The sequence below is a fragment of the Coturnix japonica genome, chromosome 8 (genome assembly GCF_054131305.1).
Source record: "Coturnix japonica strain WE chromosome 8, WE-NBRP24, whole genome shotgun sequence".
In the NCBI taxonomy this organism is placed as follows: domain Eukaryota; kingdom Metazoa; phylum Chordata; class Aves; order Galliformes; family Phasianidae; genus Coturnix; species Coturnix japonica.
This window is the reverse complement of record NC_140670.1, coordinates 7,555,851-7,574,193: the sequence shown is the minus strand read 5'-3', so window position 1 is coordinate 7,574,193 and position 18,343 is coordinate 7,555,851. Positions and strand designations below refer to the sequence as shown.

Here is an 18,343-nt window from a genome sequence, read left to right as displayed (position 1 = left end):
TAAATTCTAATCCTAAGTAAAACCAAAACAAGAATGAAAAGCTCCAAAATGTAATGTCTAGAGATTGCAAATGGGTTGTTCCTGGGGTAGGCTGAGGTTGGAGAAAAGGGAATGGATTCTCTTAACCAGCTATCATGGGCTGACATAAGCAGTCTGACACCTTTTGCAGGCTGATTTAGGAACCGGTGCCAGGCTACTGTCTCTGTTCTCAGACTCTGTGTGTGCAGTGTCAGAGGCTCCTGCTGTAAGCACGCTGCTGTCTGATCCTAAGAAAGAGTGCTGCATTCCTTCCTTGATGTTCCTTCCTTATAACTCATGTTTAAAGTAGGGAAAGAGAAGGAAGGACTTGAACTGTTTAAAATTGCAGTGGCACAGGGAGGAGAACAAAAGAGGGGAGAAAGAAGCAAGAGTAGCAGAATGAACAGCAATCAGGAAGAGGGTCTACTGATAGAATCACCAAGTCACAGAATGGATGTGGTTGGAAGGGACACCAAAGATCATCTAGTTCCAAACCCCTGCCATGGGCAGCGTTGCCACTGCTAGATCAGGCACTAGATCAGGTTGCCCAGGGCCCCATCCAAACTGGCCTTGATGCCTCCAGTGTTGGAGCAGCCATAGCTTCTCAGGGAGCTTATTTCAGCTCCTCATCACAGTCACACTGAAAAATTTCCCCCAACATGCGATCTTCCCCCTTTTCCCCTTTAAATTCATACTTATTACTGTCAGCTTTGTTTATCTTTCCTTGTGATATCATTTATCACCCTGTAAGCTTTGAGAACACAGTGTTCAGATAAACTGGCAAAACACCAACATGCAAGACCTGAACACGCCAGAGAGATTAAAAATGCCCATGGGCGGAGGCTGCTTGGAACAACGTGAGAACTCAGCAAAACATCTACGGAAAAAAAAAGGTCAGAATCAGGAGGCAGCCTGTCTTGTCTCTATTTCTATGCACAGGGCATAGAAGGCTGGCAGATTTACAAATCTCAGTGTGATTGTTCCTAGAATTTTGTTTTTCACCAGTTTTAATTTGAGATTTGAATCAGTACTGAAGAGAGGTGAGAATATGCCAAGAGAGCACTCACTAGTGTTTGCTCAAACTCTTCAATCAATTCAGTTCAGCAATGTCCTTCGCATATGTTCTAATAGACAAATTTGTCTGGTGATGAGATTCACAGAAACTGAAATCATTATGCAAATTATTCGGTGAATGATTTGGAATAATGCAACAGCAAAGACCAGAACCTTAAAGACAAGCAAGAAAGGAAATTTCACCGATGCTTTGCTATATCAGTTATAAGCAAAAGAGTTAATAAGATTTCTTTTCAAAATGTTGCAATTTTTCCTGTTTCCATTAACACCAACGTGAGTTGGTGTGCATTTCTTTGGCAAGAAGATTAAGGGCAAAGTCAAGGAAAAACAGGTTAAAGCTCTCAGTGCTGGCTTCAGTTACAACAAAATGTCACAGATGGAACAGATCCAAACACAGTATTTGCACCTATCTTTGCTTCCAGAAGAGCTCTGAAGTATAAGGTAGAAAAAATTGCCAAAAAGAGGGAAAGGAAGAAAAAAAAATCCACCCGATTTGGAAGTTGGAGATGTTCTTATTTAACAGAGGAAAACCAGTTATGACATATTGATCACGTAGCTGGACTTAGTCAATCGGAGAGACTTGCACATGTTCAGTACTGAATTACCACATGTGACTGAGGTGTCACCTCAGCAGCTGATGATGTCAACCCCTCCAAGCTCTCTACTTCCGCAACTCAGCACTACTGATAAAAGCCACCCAGTGCTGCCAGCCTCCTGCTCTGCTGCCCTGTGCACAGCACCCGGATCTGTGCTCCTTGCTGCTGCTATGGATACAGCTGTGTTATCCAACTTGAGATAAACTCCTTGAGCAAGTTCTGCCGAGCTGGTAACCAACAGTGTGCAGGTACATACTTGACTGGGATTTCTAAACCAAGCTTTCTCTTTTGTGGGACAGACATAGAAAAAATAAAAATTTAGAGCTTTGCTATCAACTGAGAAATAGAGACATGAGGAACTCCCTGCTCCAAGATGCCTTTTCTATTAATCCTGAGCTATCTCTACAGTTTTTATAACATTCCTACAGAGCTCACCCTCCTTCCACTTGCAGTGTTCTTTTCCATCACGAGCAGTAAGTTGGCTGTCTGGATCTCTTCATTTGCTGTGACATTTAGGTACTTAAGCCTGAGGCTCCAATGTCTTTTGAAAGGTTGCACAGGGTGGCAGTGCTTTGGTTCAGAAGATGAAATGCATCCAGACACTGAATTCTGAATTTTAATTATTTCTTGACCTACACTGACAATTCACACTTTTTCACCCCACTCACTTTTAGGAGGGAGACATTCAGTTATTCAAATATTTCTTTTGGACACAATACAGCTTAGTTGCAAAAATAACAGAATGTGCACTAACAGGAGATCTTATTTATGGCTGCTCTGTTTCAGATGTGATTGATTGCCTCCAATATGAATACTTAAGGGTAGCTGAGCTATTTGTGTTGCAGGCAGTGGCTGCAGAGCAGTGTCATTTGGCAGTCACCAGAAAGCTGAGCTCTCTTAGTGCTCCTCTGTACATGCCCTAGAAGATACAACTATTTTAAAAGTCAGTAATAACTACATATTAGAATTCTGAAGTGACACATTCTCTCTGCTTCTACAAACTTATCGCTATTCCTTTTATACTGAAGTCATGGTTTTCATTCTCCCCCTCTCAACTCTCTTTTGCCAAGTTATCTTTTTGACTTATTCACCTGATAACCAAGCATAAATGTGGAAATATTTCTATTAAATAGCACCTATGTATTTTCCAAGTAAGAAACAGATGGTAAGGACAAGCGGAAGGATAATACATCTCTTACAAAAAGTCCGGTGGCACCAAGATTATCAGGAAGGAAGTTTGCTGATGTCAGTGCACAGGTCTCAACAAAACCATTCGGCCCAATTACCCTCAACAGAAGAATTTTCACAGGAAGATGCTCTGAAATGACACCCATAACGTGACAACACCATATTTCAATGTTAACTAGAATAATTACTTTTTACCTGTTATGACACAATCTAAGTAGTTTAAAGGCAACATGCCCTGAAACTGTAAACAAGCAATTTGTAGTGATCTGTAGGAACATTTTCTGTGCAGCAACCCCTCAGTAGGGGATATCAGAAACTCTGCCTAGGCAGAAAACGAGCCCTGCTTTAAGAGGCATGCGTGTGGATGCCTGTTTTTAGACATTGCTTCTAAACTATTCAAACATCCCACAAAACAACATCACACCAAAACATGGGCTAGGTCAGAAGGGAATACTAGCAAATACCATTGCAATGTACACACCCTAGAGGTTTTTACTTAAGAGTAAATGGTTTCACACAGCTGCAACGACAGAACTAGAACTGCTAAAAGGATTAACTATGGCCCTCTCGTATTTCATCTCAAAGTGAGCACTCTGCAGAGGACAATAAAATACCGAACAGTGATGGACTGTAAGACCAGAAGCTTTGAGAGCACTCAACCCCCCAGAAGAATCCCTCTTGATTTAGCACACAAACTTCAGACAAGATAGGCAGCATTTGCATTTTGGCATGTCATTAACTTATTTTGTTATTCTGTCAGTGTTCTGTTTCTGAATATGGAAGCAGCCATCAAGTTCTTAAAGAATGCACAGCAAAGTTGCAGGTTTTTCCTTTTGTTTCAATGGTCAGCAACAACCACAGTATGATCTTTACACACCTCCTGCTTGTCACAAATCTACAGAGCATAAAACAGTTTATGATAATCATAATGAAGCTTCACGGACAGAGAAAAGTGATTACACAGCCACAGAAATGGCACACACCAAATTCTGTTGATTTTTAGGTGTTTTTTTTTTTTTTCCCCAAATGTGAGAAATGTAGCCCCACTAAAATCAGGCAAACACATGTAAAAATAAAAACAGAAACAAATTCTAGTCTTAAATAGGATCCTGCAGCATATTTTGCACGTTCCTTCGTCAGAGATTTAGATTTGAAAGAAATACTTCTAGAGATGGAAAGTTATCACAAATGGTTGCATCCTCTGCCTCTATGCATGCTTGATTCGCCAGTAAATAAACCATAGGCTGGAAAAGCATGTTCTGGGAGCAGGAGGGCAAAGCCTGTGTGGGCAGTTTAGATAAAAATGGCCATTACGGAAGTCATCTTATCTTGTTACAGAGAAGCACCATGCCATGGGGAGCCTTCTCTAGTTGCCTGTTCCTGTACAACCCAACCAACGTGTCTGCAAGCAGACACTGAGGAAGGCCAGTCCCTGAGTAAGATGAGAGGCAGGACCATTGAGATTGCAGGGAGCACCACCACAGCTGTAAGTATAGCTACATGTCTTGTAATGAACACCGGCACTCATTCCAACTAATGTTTCATGTCCTCACTCTCTGGACTAATCTGTGGCTCTTTCATAATGTTTCTGCAGGTAATGCTAGGGTATTTCCTGGCATTAAAAAAGGCTTAGTGGTACCAGGTGGGTTATTGGCTTGACAGACTGCTGCGTATCTACCTTCATCTTTTATTTTCTCACAAAAATCTGTTAAATATATGAGACCAAAAAAAAAATGTGTTTGAGCATTAATTGGAGCAGAATGGCAATTTGTGGATTTGAGGAATACCAAAGGTGCCACTAGAGTGTGTAAGTGGGCAGCTGGCACAGTAGCTTTTGCCAGCATTTGTGTTGATGTGGGAGTAGAGCAATATGGTAGCTGTTATCATTGCAGTCAACAAATCTCTCGTCATATGCAAAGACCTGACTAGCCTTTTGGAGGAAGAAACTGAGATTTGTCTGCATTTGCAGCAGGATTCTATGTGTAATTATCAGCAGGACATCATCAGTGCTAGAATACCGTATACGCAAAAACTGCTTTCTTGAAATCTCGCACACAACCAGTGAAATAATAGTGAAGTAATCCACAAACTGCATTACCCAGAGAAGAGCAGTGTAATGCTCACCATTGCACCTTTTCCCAGCAGACTCAAGGCCAGGGCACATAACAATCTGTTACTGTGAGATTTAGTCTCTGCGTGTCATTCATATGTCCAACCATACAGAAGAACTCTGATTTCCAGCATGTTTTTGTTGTGATTAGGAATAGGAAGAACATTAAAATTATTGTTTTAAGACTAAGGAAATGGCTTCTCTTTCACAAAAATGTAGGATATTACCACACGATAAGCATAGTTTTCAACACCAAGAAATTCTAAAACAAATGCAACAAAATGTATCCACAGAGAAACTATACATTACTAGTAGAGATAATTCTTTTTTCATTAACAGCACTAATCCAGACTCCAAACCAGCATCCAAAATGAGGATACATAATGCCAACCTACAGCACATCACCCATGTTTGTATTTTTAAGTGTGCAAAAAACATAACTGCCTTTTAGAAAGGAATTTAGAAAAGTAGGGTGGTGAGGGGAAGAAAAGGCAGCACTAAATGACATTACTATTTCAAACTAAGAAAACATCACAGTGCTTATGTTACTGCCATGTTAAAAATGTATTTTCATGTGTAGGAAATTAAGTTTTATAGTTTCCCACCCAAATAATAAGAAGGGCCTTTTATGTTGTGCTACTGAAAAGTTAATGGCTTGTACTTCCTTAATACGATGCTCTCGGTAAGCCTTGTAAATGTAGACTATAGTTGATTGCCATAAGCTTAAAGAAGGAAGATTCTTTTTCTGCTCTACCCTTTAAGACTAAAAGCTTGAAATTTATATTGGTAGAGAAATACCAAACGGCAACATTCCCTAACATCACAGATCAAAATACAACATTGCACCTTCTGAATGAAAACAAAGATGCTACACCATTGCTCCGGAAAGTGAGGTATCAGCAGACTGCTTTTAGCAGCAGGCAGCCATGGCAGAACATGGTGGGGGCAGATGTCACTTTTCCTGCCAGTGAGAGGTCAGTCCACTGCTGAGATGTAGCATTCTGCTACCTGCTGCCAGCAAAAACTATCTGGTAAGTGAAGTCTGATTGGTAGCAACTCCCAAGATAGCGATCCCATCCCATTTTCAATTCTGTATGTTTTGTGCCTTTAATACAGTTAAGAGAAGGCTTAAAGCTTGGCTGTATTGGCCAGCTGCCTCCAGCATGTTTTTCTAAATAACAGACAGATCTTTGAAGAAATATCAATTCAAGAAATGCACAGATGTGGCACTAAGCACACGGTTTAGTGGAGAACACTGGTGGTAGGTAGATGGTTGGACTAGAGTATGGTTGCTCTTAGAGGTCTTCTCCAACCTTACTGATTCTTGTGATTCTATAATAAGGATAGTCAGAATTTAATATTCCACATAATTAGCTTTCCAGTAAGAAATTAAATAAATAAAATAAAATAAGAATCATCAAATCTGAGCATGCTGATCAACATGAGATCTGTGAAAATGGAAGGAAATGCAGGGATTTTATGCAGCATAGAAAGTGTTCAGAAATGTACGAAGCCAAGTGCTTGTCATTTTTCATTTTCCAGAGTCCCACCATGCCATTGGGTTTTACAACCATAAGACTTAACTTCAGCTGCAGAGTAAAATCACCTGCTTCCCAAAAGTAGGCATCAACATAAATAGTCTGACATCCTACACAGTAAATCAGATCATTTTGCACATGTGTAAATAAATCCAACCCCAATCAGAAAACAAAACAAAATCCAACAACAAACAAACAAGAAAACCTTTATCCTAGAGCATCTGGTATTCAAAGGCATTCATGTCTAAGAGAACAAATTGTGTCTGAGCTTCATCACATGCTAAAGAGCAGGTCTAACAATCCCTCCAGAAGAGGACACTATCCGTTCCATTTTCTTCCCAAATCACATTCATGCACTCTCTCTTCACCTCCAAATAAAATAAAATAAAATGCATTTTTTTCCACAAAAAGAGTCATAACTTTTCAAACAGATGAGAAGACCTATGGCCTGAGATGAATCAGATCCTTTACTTAATGATTTCAAGAGGAGAAACTGGTTTTGAAAGTTGTTTTCCCAGCTCCATGGATTAGAAGATCAGAAATATAGAAGACTGCAATTGTATGTTTTTCAACTCTGGAGATACAGGATCCAGCAAGCCTACTTAATTTCATCAGACTAAAAATGTAAAGAAAAGTGCACATCAGATATATCCGTACAACATAGGCATTCCCACCCAAATCCCTCAGGCATTTCATTCAGGACTGCACCAATCCCTTAATTCTACAACAATCCTGCTCCTCCCTGCACCATTTTCTCCCTGCTTTCTCTCTTGGTTGTTCAGCTCTGCTGTAGTTCCCTTCCTTCCCTCTTCCCAGTCTCACTCTGCCCCAGGACCACCATACCTCATGCACAGGATGATGGCTGGATCCCTGCTCAAGGAGCCTCCCTCACAAATGCTGGAGATGCCCACTTGTCAGAGGGCTCTGTGCTGCCTTCTGCTGCTACTCCCGCTGGTCCCCTCATTAGGCAAAGAGAAATTTTGTTGGAGTGGTGTTGGGGCCCCTGTGTGGAATGGCCCTGCCCACTGTGGCCAACAGCCAGACTCCAAAGGCACCGGAAATGAAGGGCCAGGCAGGATCTGGGATGCTACTGGTACCATCCCAAAGCCATGCAGATGTGAGCTCTTAGCTCAGAAGACAGCTTGCCTCCCCTGGTCCCTTCACGTTCAGTACTCCTGGAGACCTCCTGGTAGGTACACACACACACTCTGCACCAGAACTGGGGAGGACAGAGGGGGAGGAGGCTGTAACCACGCTTGTCCTGCCACAGCTCTCATCATATTCACATTACAGAGATGATCTGGCTGCCTTTGTGGAGCCTCTTGGCAGGAGACCAGCAGCAACCTCAGTGCCACTGCTCACTTTGTACTGCCTGAGCATAAACACAGGCTTGTCCACAGCACAGTCAACAGTGCTGGAGGAAATCCACAATTGTCCAGTGTCAAACAGACTAGAGAAACTGGGCACCTTTCTGTACACCAGCAACTACTGCCTGTATCTCAACCCACTATCTATTTCAACAACATGGAAGTTTTCTGGCATCAGAGGAGACAAGAGATTATGATTGGATTGCAAAAAATATTCTCACTCAGTGTGATGCTCCACTGTTTCTAAAGACAATGTTTAGCATTTCTCAGGACCATGCCATTGTGCAAATATGAATAAATGAGGCAGAAAATACACAGTGCTTAAGGAGTAAAAAGGAGTTACCACTGGCAAGAAAAAAACAATTCTAAAACCAGAACAGACCATCCCAACCCATCCTCTCTATACTGTACAAGTATTCAAAAGTAGTAAAAATTATTAACACCCTCCGCCTTCCCATCTAAGTTCTCTTTGCCAGGCAGGCTAATCCTGGAAAGCACAGAGACAAGACCTTTCATCAGCACTGGAGGCTTAATACCCTACCACTAGGCACTATGTATGCACTACCAGTGCGTTACTCTCCCCTTTGTACAAATTTCAAAGCCCAAGAACACAGAGCTAGACCAGAAGGAAGCCAGTGCTGTTGGTCCTTTACAACTTTCGACATCCGTAGCCTAGAAAAGTCTCCCCTGTATGATCTGAGCTTCACTTGCAATCCCCTGGCCTTCCTGGTTCAGCAGTTCTCCCTTGACACAGCTGTCACGCCAGCCCTGCTCTTGACTTCTCCAAGTATGGGTGTCAGACATCTCTAGGGTCCCAGCATGTACAGACCAAGAGTTAATGGTGCTCTCACAGTAAACTCTGGGGAAATTCCAGTAGATTCAGCAGGCGCTGGTGCATGTGCCATAAAACAATCACATTTTTTCTTCTCTTCATTTACTGCTTGCAGGAGTTGCCTTGCCTGCAGTGAGAGCCTGCCCTGAACGCAGAACCTGAAACTTAGGGCAGCGTAAGTGTGCAAGCAGCAGCTCCAGCTCCTCTCTTCAGCCCACCCCACTGCAGAGCAGACAGCAGGGTAAAGCACATATCCCTGTGTACACACTGCCAGACTCTGCTTTGCTTGTCTCTAAAACACAATGTGGCATTTCACCAAGTAGCTCCTTCTCTACAGGGCCAAAAGGCAGGATGTCCCTGTCCAACCTCTTGGCTTGTTGCAGGAATCATTTAAAAGCTGATGCAAGTTATCTTAATTCCACCGTCCTCAGTACAGCTTGACAAATTTATACCCACTGAGGAACTACATCTTACACATTGTTGTGATCTTGTACAAAGGAATCCAGTTACAAAATCAAAACGCAAATATGGTTCTGAAAAGCTGTTACCCCGTCAGATTTTCACAAGACCATAAAAGTGTTGGCTACAGACTTTATTCTGTTTGTGATCCCTCTGAAATTAAGACTGCTTCAAGGAAACCTAATTTTTGTAACATTTATCCTTTCCCAAATCAGCTACTCTTTCCTGTTCTGCGTTTATTTTTTAATAAGGAATTAAATACATACTCTGATCAAAAAGATCAATTTCCTTTTAAATCACCCAAGTGTTAAAACCGCACTTCTGTGGTGAAGAGATGGTGCTCTGAAGAACAGAGCCATCTACAGAAATCTTTTTGATAATGGCATCCTTCTTTCAAATCCAAGCATTTCCTTGATGTAGAATACAAATTGAGCTCTAGTGTATAAGTCAGCTAGGATTTCAAAGTTGCCCTTTATACTTTGCCATTAATTAATTCCGTCCAAGAAATTCAAACAAAGATACAAACAAGAAAGTTCTCTAAACACGTTACATAAGGCATTCAGAATATTCCAATTCATTCCCCTCCAGGAACACAGCAGAGTCAAAGAATAGTGTACACAGCATGTTTAGACTGTAGAAAAAGCACTAGGAACAGTAAGAATAGTTTTAAACCCATTTATTTAGAGCTCTCCATTATAAGAGTTATTGTAGAGTATTTGCTAATCAATCTACACTTCTGAGTTCTAAACAATTGCAGGCTTAATGAATTGTACTTTCCTTCACTTTCAGTAGCAGGAACAAAGAGTTTCCTATTACATGGGAGGAAATGAAAGCAGAAGGCAGAAGACCTCTTCCAAAACTTACTGGGGCTTCAGAGCTATTTAAATATTAAATAGAAAGCCAGCTGCTATTATTTAGTATCTTTATTTTGGGGGAAAAATACTCTTTCCTGATGCAGCTGTGTAGCCTTGAAGCCAGGTAGGATGAATATTCCCTCTGATACAATAAGGAGAGCCTCCTAGAGTCTGGCAGGGAAGACGCATACAACTTAGACCTTCTTTTTCATTTTCTAAATATCCCATTTTGTTGCAACTATCACAACGTAACTAAAACAGAAGGTGAGAACCGGGGCAGGTGGTCAGTCAGCATAGAGAGATCTGTCACACACTGAGCCATCAACAATGTGTTCTGAAGTAAGAAGCACAGCATGAGGTAACACCACTGCAGATACACATATTCAACCTGAAAAGAGCTTTCCTTTCCATAAGGCCTACTTTGTCCAACTTGTAGAGAATCATAAGTCAAGCTTACCCCCTAACAGCTTCGTAATTTCTTTACATTAAGTAGTAGGATTCACTGTATATCCCACCATGCAAAATTAGATTTATCTTCTTTTGACGCACTCTAATTAGTGGAATCCTTTTAAATATTCACAGATTGCCTATAGGCACTTAACCACCTGCACTGATAGACACTGATAAAATGTTCCTTGATATATTGTCTGGAAATCTGGAACCATGCATTTTTGTACTAAAGCGGGATCACTGAATTCAGGATAAAACCAATAGTCAAAAGGATTTTATGAAAGACCACTAAGACATAGGTGAATAGCAATGGGATGTTGACCTTGGTGGAACAGATTAAGCAGGAGTTGCACCCAAAACCAGGAGCGAGCTAAGAAGTGTTCATGAAACCTTTGAAGTTAATATGGATTTCAGAGAAAAGGTGAAATTCCCATTTTCTTAAGGAAATAAAGTCCATCTGACATCACTTAGCTTTGCACTGCATAGCCAGGTATGCAGATATGAAAAGAAGGCTGCAGCATTTATCCAAGGTGAGCAGTATCATGTGAGTAAACAGTGTGGCTTCATTGTGGCTACAGTTTATAGACTGATGTGGTGACAGATGAGCGCTTGTGCAGCATAGTGTGGGATGATTGCCCATTACACTAAGGGCACTCTGTAAGGAAGGTTTCCATGACAGCATTCAGCGTATCATTATTATTTGGGAAACAGCATTCAGTTTTGATCTCTGACTTCTACCAATTTTGTTGTTCCCATGAAGCATTATATCCAAGCAGAAAACAGACAAGGCTAGCATACATATTTCACATACAGCCGGAAATGCCTGGAAGTGATATCCTGCAATAAGCCACAGAGCTATTGAACAAATACACCCATTAAACACCTGTAATTACTCTCTCTTCCCTCTGTCCAGTAACTCTCTTGGGACTCATTCTGTTTTTATTCTGTTGAGCAGATTCAGGCTGCTAGCACTACCAGCCCACTCTCCACATTAAAATACAGCCATTTCATTGCAAAATACCTCTCAGTTGAAGCCCAAAAGAGGTTCTGTTCAAATCTGAGCAGAAAAAGTGGCTTTCCACACCTGAAAATGTGATAGATTTTAAAGTACATAATTTTGTTCCACAGAGCTGAGGATGTGTCTAACACTGAACCAATGGGGAGTGTTGGGACAGGAAGGGCCTCAAAACTGCTTCACGGTCTGATGTTTATAAAACTTGTTCCAAGCAAGTTTTATATCTGCTTTGCATCTCTCCTTCTTCCATGTTTGGATGGGAATTTTTCCAAAGCATCTGAAGGATCTAGCAGCTGAATTCCTAATGAATATCAGCAGTATTCTGCCTCTTCACTCTGATGTGCTGCTCCGTGGGCTGTCAGACATAAAACATAGCCTCTGCATATAAGTTTAAACTACCATTGAGTATCTGTGATTTTTCAAGAACAAGGACAACATACGGATCTTATCTGCAGCAGAGAGACATTGTGTGACTTACTGCTAGTTTGGAACTGGGGACTTTCCTAAATCCACCTATGGATCTGATAAAGCAAACTATAGTATCGCATTATGCATATCTGTCTGTAAGCATGTACGTACAATTTACACACAATAAAATATCTAACTAGTTGCAATCTGCTTAAGAAGCTTTTCTCTTAATCCATTTGAATTTCAAAGCCAAGCTAAAATTGCAGGAGGATTTTAATTGCAGACAAGATCTGAGCTTGGATAAGCGATCCGTATGGATTCTTAATCTTTTGTGGGCAGCCAGTACTTCTTAATCAGCATAAAAAAGTATTCAACAATAACCACTGAGAAAGGGCTACATTAAAAAAGGATGCATTTTCTGGTGCCTGTGGAGGTGCAGCACACCAAATTCCCTTCGGATAAAGGAAAGGAGTTGCACTATTTTCAAAGTGCAACTTCAATTAATTGATTTGCCTGCAGTTCTTAGAGGATTGTGAGAAAAACATGAAGATGAGACAAACGGAAACCATGAATGGCACAGTATTTCTCCCAAGCTCTGTTCCTGGAGTAAATTCAGCTGTGTTTTTCTGTACAAACATTAGTCAGGAGCATTAACTACTATTGCTCCTCTTTCACATGTGCTCCTCCAACTCAGGCTCAAAAAAACCCCCACAGTATGCCAACATATTTCCATCCTCACAAATGTCTGCCAGTAATCCTGCAGTACGGTACATCAGGAAAGCCATTTTGCAGAGACGTGGCATGGAAATCAGCCACTTGCGCACTGCGAAGGGTGTGCAGGTTTAACTTGTGAAAAGCTTTTTTGTGTAAAAGATGATGCGATATCCTTTAATAACACATATTGTGAAATTAGAGCAATCACTGAAATCAACATGAACAAGACGCACTGGCTTACTTTCATGCAAAGCTGAGGTATTGCAAAACAATTAACACTGAAAGAATTTAGCTGACAGACCAGGGCTAAGGAAGAGACTAAGGTCCTCAGCACAGCCTCAGTGGCTAGGGTGCTACATGCCATAATAATAATCTGTCCATCTCTCTACATCTACAGCAGGAGAGGGGTGGGGTAAGGTGATGGGAAAAATACACACAGGTATAGGGGGGACATTAAGTTTGCAACACTAGAGGAAAGCAAGACTTTTAATCTTTTTCAATGTAAGGTAACAACCTCAAGAGTGTCTTCTTTTTAATATCACCCTAGAAAATATCACCACACACAACTCCTGGAAAGATATGCAAACAGAAATCTGCAATCAAGGGCAAAGTGAAACTGATTCAAAACAAGTTCTGATGATGAAGCGTTTCCAAAGCAGACAAATCAGATACATGCCATGTTCAAGCCCAAGTCACAAATAAAAGCAATTGAACAAGCTGCAAAGGAAGCCAGAGAAGAACTCGGGCTCTGTGAAGTCCTGGCATCTGATCAGTGCCTGAGCTGGAGCAGGCTGCATTACCCAGCCTGACTCCCATGCAGAAGGAAGGCTGCAGAAGACACATCAGTCTGGCATCCACAAGCCAGCAGAGCAGCACAGGTCAGTAAATAAGAACATGGAAGTTTGCAGAGCAGACAGATACCCTACTTTAAAATCTATGTGCCATAGGAAAGTGAAGATGAATGTTGGGAAGACATTCCCTTCTCTCAAGAATACAATGGGAGTTGTAGGCATGGTTACTGTGTACTTCACATGCTTGCCTTAAATCAAAATCTTAAACTGCAAAGTGCACTGACACTTCTTTAGCTCAGAGGTATAGGATTCTTTATGTGTTTGAGGTGCTTTCCTTACCATCAGCAGAACACTTGAGCTGTAGAAAATACACTTTAAAATCCCATCTTTCAAATGCACAACATTTTATAGAAGCTGGAAAAGTCTTGTGGATTCTTACTTGTTATAGATCTTCTAACTGACTGCCATGGGAGCCAGCCACGCAATAGCTGATGCTTATAATTCACTTAGCAGCAGCTATCCTGCTTCTTTTATTTTTTCCTCCAAAAGAGAATTCCATGCAGCGCTAATCACAGTTGATGTAGATCAATACAAGCCCTTACTTTCATTTTATTTAAAGGGACAAATGATTTATTGATTTGTATATCAAATTTAGCACACGTATTTTCTGTTTTGCCTGCTGTCAGCATGCTATAACCATGGATATTCATGTCTAAACATCATTCAGTACAAAACCAGTGTAATCCCATGAAAATGATTGAGCAACAATAGTAACACAGAACACATTTGTTTTATGCTGTCTTCAAGTTTGTACCATGTAAAGGTCCCTACTTGAACATAATGAAGAAAGGTAATGCTCAGGAAAATACACTGAACTGGAATGGCTGTGCTTTCAAGTGTTACACAACATGGCTGCTTATTGGACATGGCATGATGTATTTCTACATATTGAAATCTAATTTAGAATTGAAAGCAAATATATCCCATGTCACTGGTCAACAACTAAAAGATCCAAATAATTTCTTAAAAATCCGAAAGACCAAACTCCCTGCTGCCATGTATCTTTTGCTTAACGTGCCTTTTTCTTATTTTTTTTTTTTTTTTACAGTGTGGTCTGATTATACAACTGGCATGAGCTGATGACTGCAATGAAGAGTCAGCATTTATCTCACTAGCCACGTACAGCCATGTATATGATAGAGCCCCTCTACAACCCATTCAATAGGACAAGCACATCACACTAGCCATTACTGCACTGGGACCATCTCCCCAGCCAATCTCTATCCAGATGACTGACTGTGGCTAGGAACCTGCAAGTTAGAAAACCAAATACAGAAGATCTGATCCCAGCTGCAGTGAAAGCTGCTGTTCTTTCCTTAATTCCACAAGTCTGATCCAGCCCCGAGGACTTGTTTCAGCGGTGCATTACAACTGGCATTCCTGCAGCCCACTTCCATGAGATGACTGCATTCATACAGTCAGGCAGGAGCAAAAGGGACTTACCAAATCCTCAGTCACAGACTGATGTTCACTTGTTAAAGCATGTGTAAATCACACACCATCCTTAACGGGATTAATTAAGGTAGTATTAAGGACAAAGAGCAAACCTCTATTTGCAGTATCTCATATACTGAGAGGGCCTTTTAGCACCTTTGACCTTTCCTTTCCCAGTTGAAGTGCAGAAATGTCATTCAGATTCATTTCCACTTGGATGAAAGGAAAAGGAACATGAAAAACGCGTTAATATTGAATGATTGTCCACTATGGAGTTCTCATCACCTACTAAAATCCATCCTTTTTTCCAGGACATGGGGCAGATCCATTATGTACGCTCCATGTATAGGAACACTGGGTTTGGGGTCAGAGAACACCAGTTTTACTTTTGCTAGATGAATAAAAACATGATCCTATGTGCATGACTCAGTGCTGTTGTGTAAGCTCACACAAATCTTTGAGCGAAAGATGAAGGCGTTTAAGTTGAGTCTCCTTGAATCAGTGCTGTTCTCTCAAGCCTGAGGACACTGTACTGAAGAATATAGACCTGAAGTGTGACAGGATTTGAGCTAATCTATTATTGGGAAACAACTTTCTCAAATGTCAGTTAGTAAAGATTCTTTACTCCAACACACAACTCTGCAGGGCTGACAAAAGGCCTCTGGTCAAGATCTGTTTTGTAAGTCTCCAGTTCCACAGCTTTTCTGAGGGCAGGTATGGCCCTCATATAAGGCCCACATATAAGGGGTAGGTCTGAGCTGTGCACCAAGTGTAGTTTATTTAATGCTGATATTTGTAAGTGATTCATTCAACAGATCAGCCCCTTTTTCTTCAATCATTATTTGCAGGCTTAAAGAGAAACCCATTACTTTTCTTGCCTCCACTTTTCACCAAACTCAACCTGTCAGATCTAAGCATCCTCAGCTAAACCTCCTTCAGCACATCCACCCAGCGCTCACTGTCGGCTGGGTGCCCCACTACCATTCCTTTCTGCCCAGCCACACTGCTGCTCAGATTGCCAAATAAGAGGAACACAGGGATGCCTGACCTGCCAGGCACACTGCTCAGTGAACAGTGCTCACTGCCGTGCCCACATGTGGCCTGCTGTCACTTGAGGAGCTACTGGATGGCAGGGCAGCAAGCAGCCCACCACTCAGCTTTGCCTCAGGGGATCTCCTGCATAGGGAGCAGAGCAATTTGATAAGTTCTGGCATGCTCCCTGGTCACAAGACTGGAAACACATAAGGACTTCACAAACTAAAGTCTATTATTTCAGGCAGTGCTTCTTACTCTCTTACCAACCCAGGAAACTATATTAGCAGATACTGCACAGCCAAACAGAAAAATCACACACAAGTTTATCATCTTACATACATGGCCGTGCCTAAGAAATAGCACAAGTAAGACACAAGAAGCTTGAGAAAAAAGACACATTTACCAGGCTGCTATTCTTTTGCCATCCCTGACAATGTGTTTCTCTGTTGATTTTGCTTCCCGGGGCAACTGTGCTGAGGCTGCAACACTTCCTTGAAACAGCTCAAATGCCAGTTTCTGTTTTGTGGAGCTACACAATTTGATTTGCTTCAGTGGTTCAAAAGTTCAGCAGGGAAGAGCTCCCATGGAGAGGAGAGCGCGAGCAGCTCGTGCTAACAAATGGGTGCTTGCCTTGGAAAACAGCACACGTCTGTTCACATGCATCCAAACTACCAGCTGCAAAAGCATCCCACCGAGAGTGAGCCCGGCAGGGGAAGCAGCTCCACAGACCTCCGAGTCATCAGGAGCAATGCAAACGGGAGCCAGAAGGAATGTCTTGCTGCTTAAAAGGGAATTGCTATACAGAGCTTGATAAAGTTTATTGCACCAATTCGTGGAATCAGAAGGGAAAACAGTACCCAGTTCTTTGAGGAGAGCATTCAGATGTTAAATCTGACCTCAGCTCTTTGACGTTGTTTTGACTGGCTAGAGACACATTGACAAAAGGACACACAAAACCCCTAGCTGAGAAAGGGAAAGAAAGGCTGGTAGCCAAAAGAATCCCAGCTGCTGCCTAAGGACATTACAGTGGAGTCCAAAGGGAATCACCCACGTCCAAATCCACATTCAAGGCGGAAATTAGGACAAAGGCAGTAGTACTGAGGAGGCTTCAGTGACTGTGCCTTGCTAAGAGTAAAAGTATTTTGAAAGCAAATGAATAAAATAAGTTACTCTCTATCACAAAAGAGTACTGCACTAAAGGAAAAGAATGAGACCTATACAATAAGCATAGATACAAAATTTTCACACCAGTCTACTACATTTATATGACATCTCTTATCTCACAGGATTTCAAAAACACTTATTATGCTCTACAGCTATAACACCATTCAACCACCAGCCTACACAAGCTTCTCAGTGGCTCCCCAGCAGCACCTCTCCCTGCCCTCAGCTTACAGGACAGTGTGGAGCAGTACATCCCAGCCCACCACCTCATCTGTAAGCTACCAAAGAGGCTGCACAATCTGCTGCACTTGAATAGACCTAAAGAAGTGTTTTAGAGCTGAAGTGACCTGCTGAGCACACACAGCTCTTTGAGTCCTGCGTTTAAAATGTCTGTTTTAAGGTTTGTTATTTTTCCCCTCACATAATACGCTACAAGTTGAATGATGAATCCAGACACTTGTGGAGAGAATAGAGAGATCAAAACATTTCAGACATTGTGGTTAACAGCAACAACAAAAAGCAGTTACTTAACTCTGTGGTTTACATAAAATGCTCTTAATGTTATTTTTCTAAAGACACACCAGACCTAGAAATACTCAAGTTGGGTGGTCAGTGTTTTTGTTTCAGTCTCATGCAACTCAAGGAAAATTGGATCAGTCTGCCATGAAAGCTTAAGCCTACCTTTGGCTGCATTTCTGGCAAGAAATCATTGCTCAGTCTGTAAATGCTGCCACAGTCCACCAGAAGAAAGCTGTGGATGAAAAGTTATCTCAGAGCTTGTGTTGGTTTTAATATGAGGCTGTTATGATGAGGCAGAGCTAAGAAAAAAAGTCCAAAACCACTGAAGGCATTTTGGCATTTGTTTCAGACAAAAGAAATCTCCTGTATGTTGCTATTTGTGGTTTACAATGCGTCTGCACGTCAGGAACATGTGCACTTTGATTTGTAATGGTTCAGAAATGGGACAGGGAACCTGTGCCAAGGATAAGCTTGGTTTCTGCTTTGAAACTGCCTTTTCTGCTGATCTGAGATTAGTGGGGAGTATGGCCCTAGAATGCTGGAATTATACTTCTCTGCCTTATATCAAACAAAGACACTAAGAGGAAAACGATGTCAGAAGCCACCTTTAGCCACTTCAGTCACTTTCAACATTTTCCTCCCACCATTCTACAAAACAAAATGTTTCTAACAGTAACAGTGAAGGTCTTGAGAAATTACCCAGGAAAGAGAAGCTTA

The 18,343-nt window shown here is 41.5% G+C and overlaps 1 protein-coding gene across 2 annotated transcripts in view; it reads right to left on the bottom strand.

Annotated features, from left to right (window-relative positions):
* PHYHIPL (phytanoyl-CoA 2-hydroxylase interacting protein like) overlaps nucleotides 1-17,917 on the bottom strand; it is a 56,056-nt gene extending 38,139 nt beyond the window's left edge. The window contains exon 1 of one of the 2 annotated variants that reach the window (XM_015865995.3): nucleotides 17,789-17,917. The gene's annotated coding sequence lies outside the window, so the exon portion shown is untranslated. Of the gene's footprint in view, nucleotides 1-7,367; nucleotides 7,494-17,788 lie in introns of those variants that run through there. The other variant, XM_015865994.3, reaches the window with a different exon arrangement.
* Nucleotides 17,918-18,343: the final 426 nt, after the last annotated feature.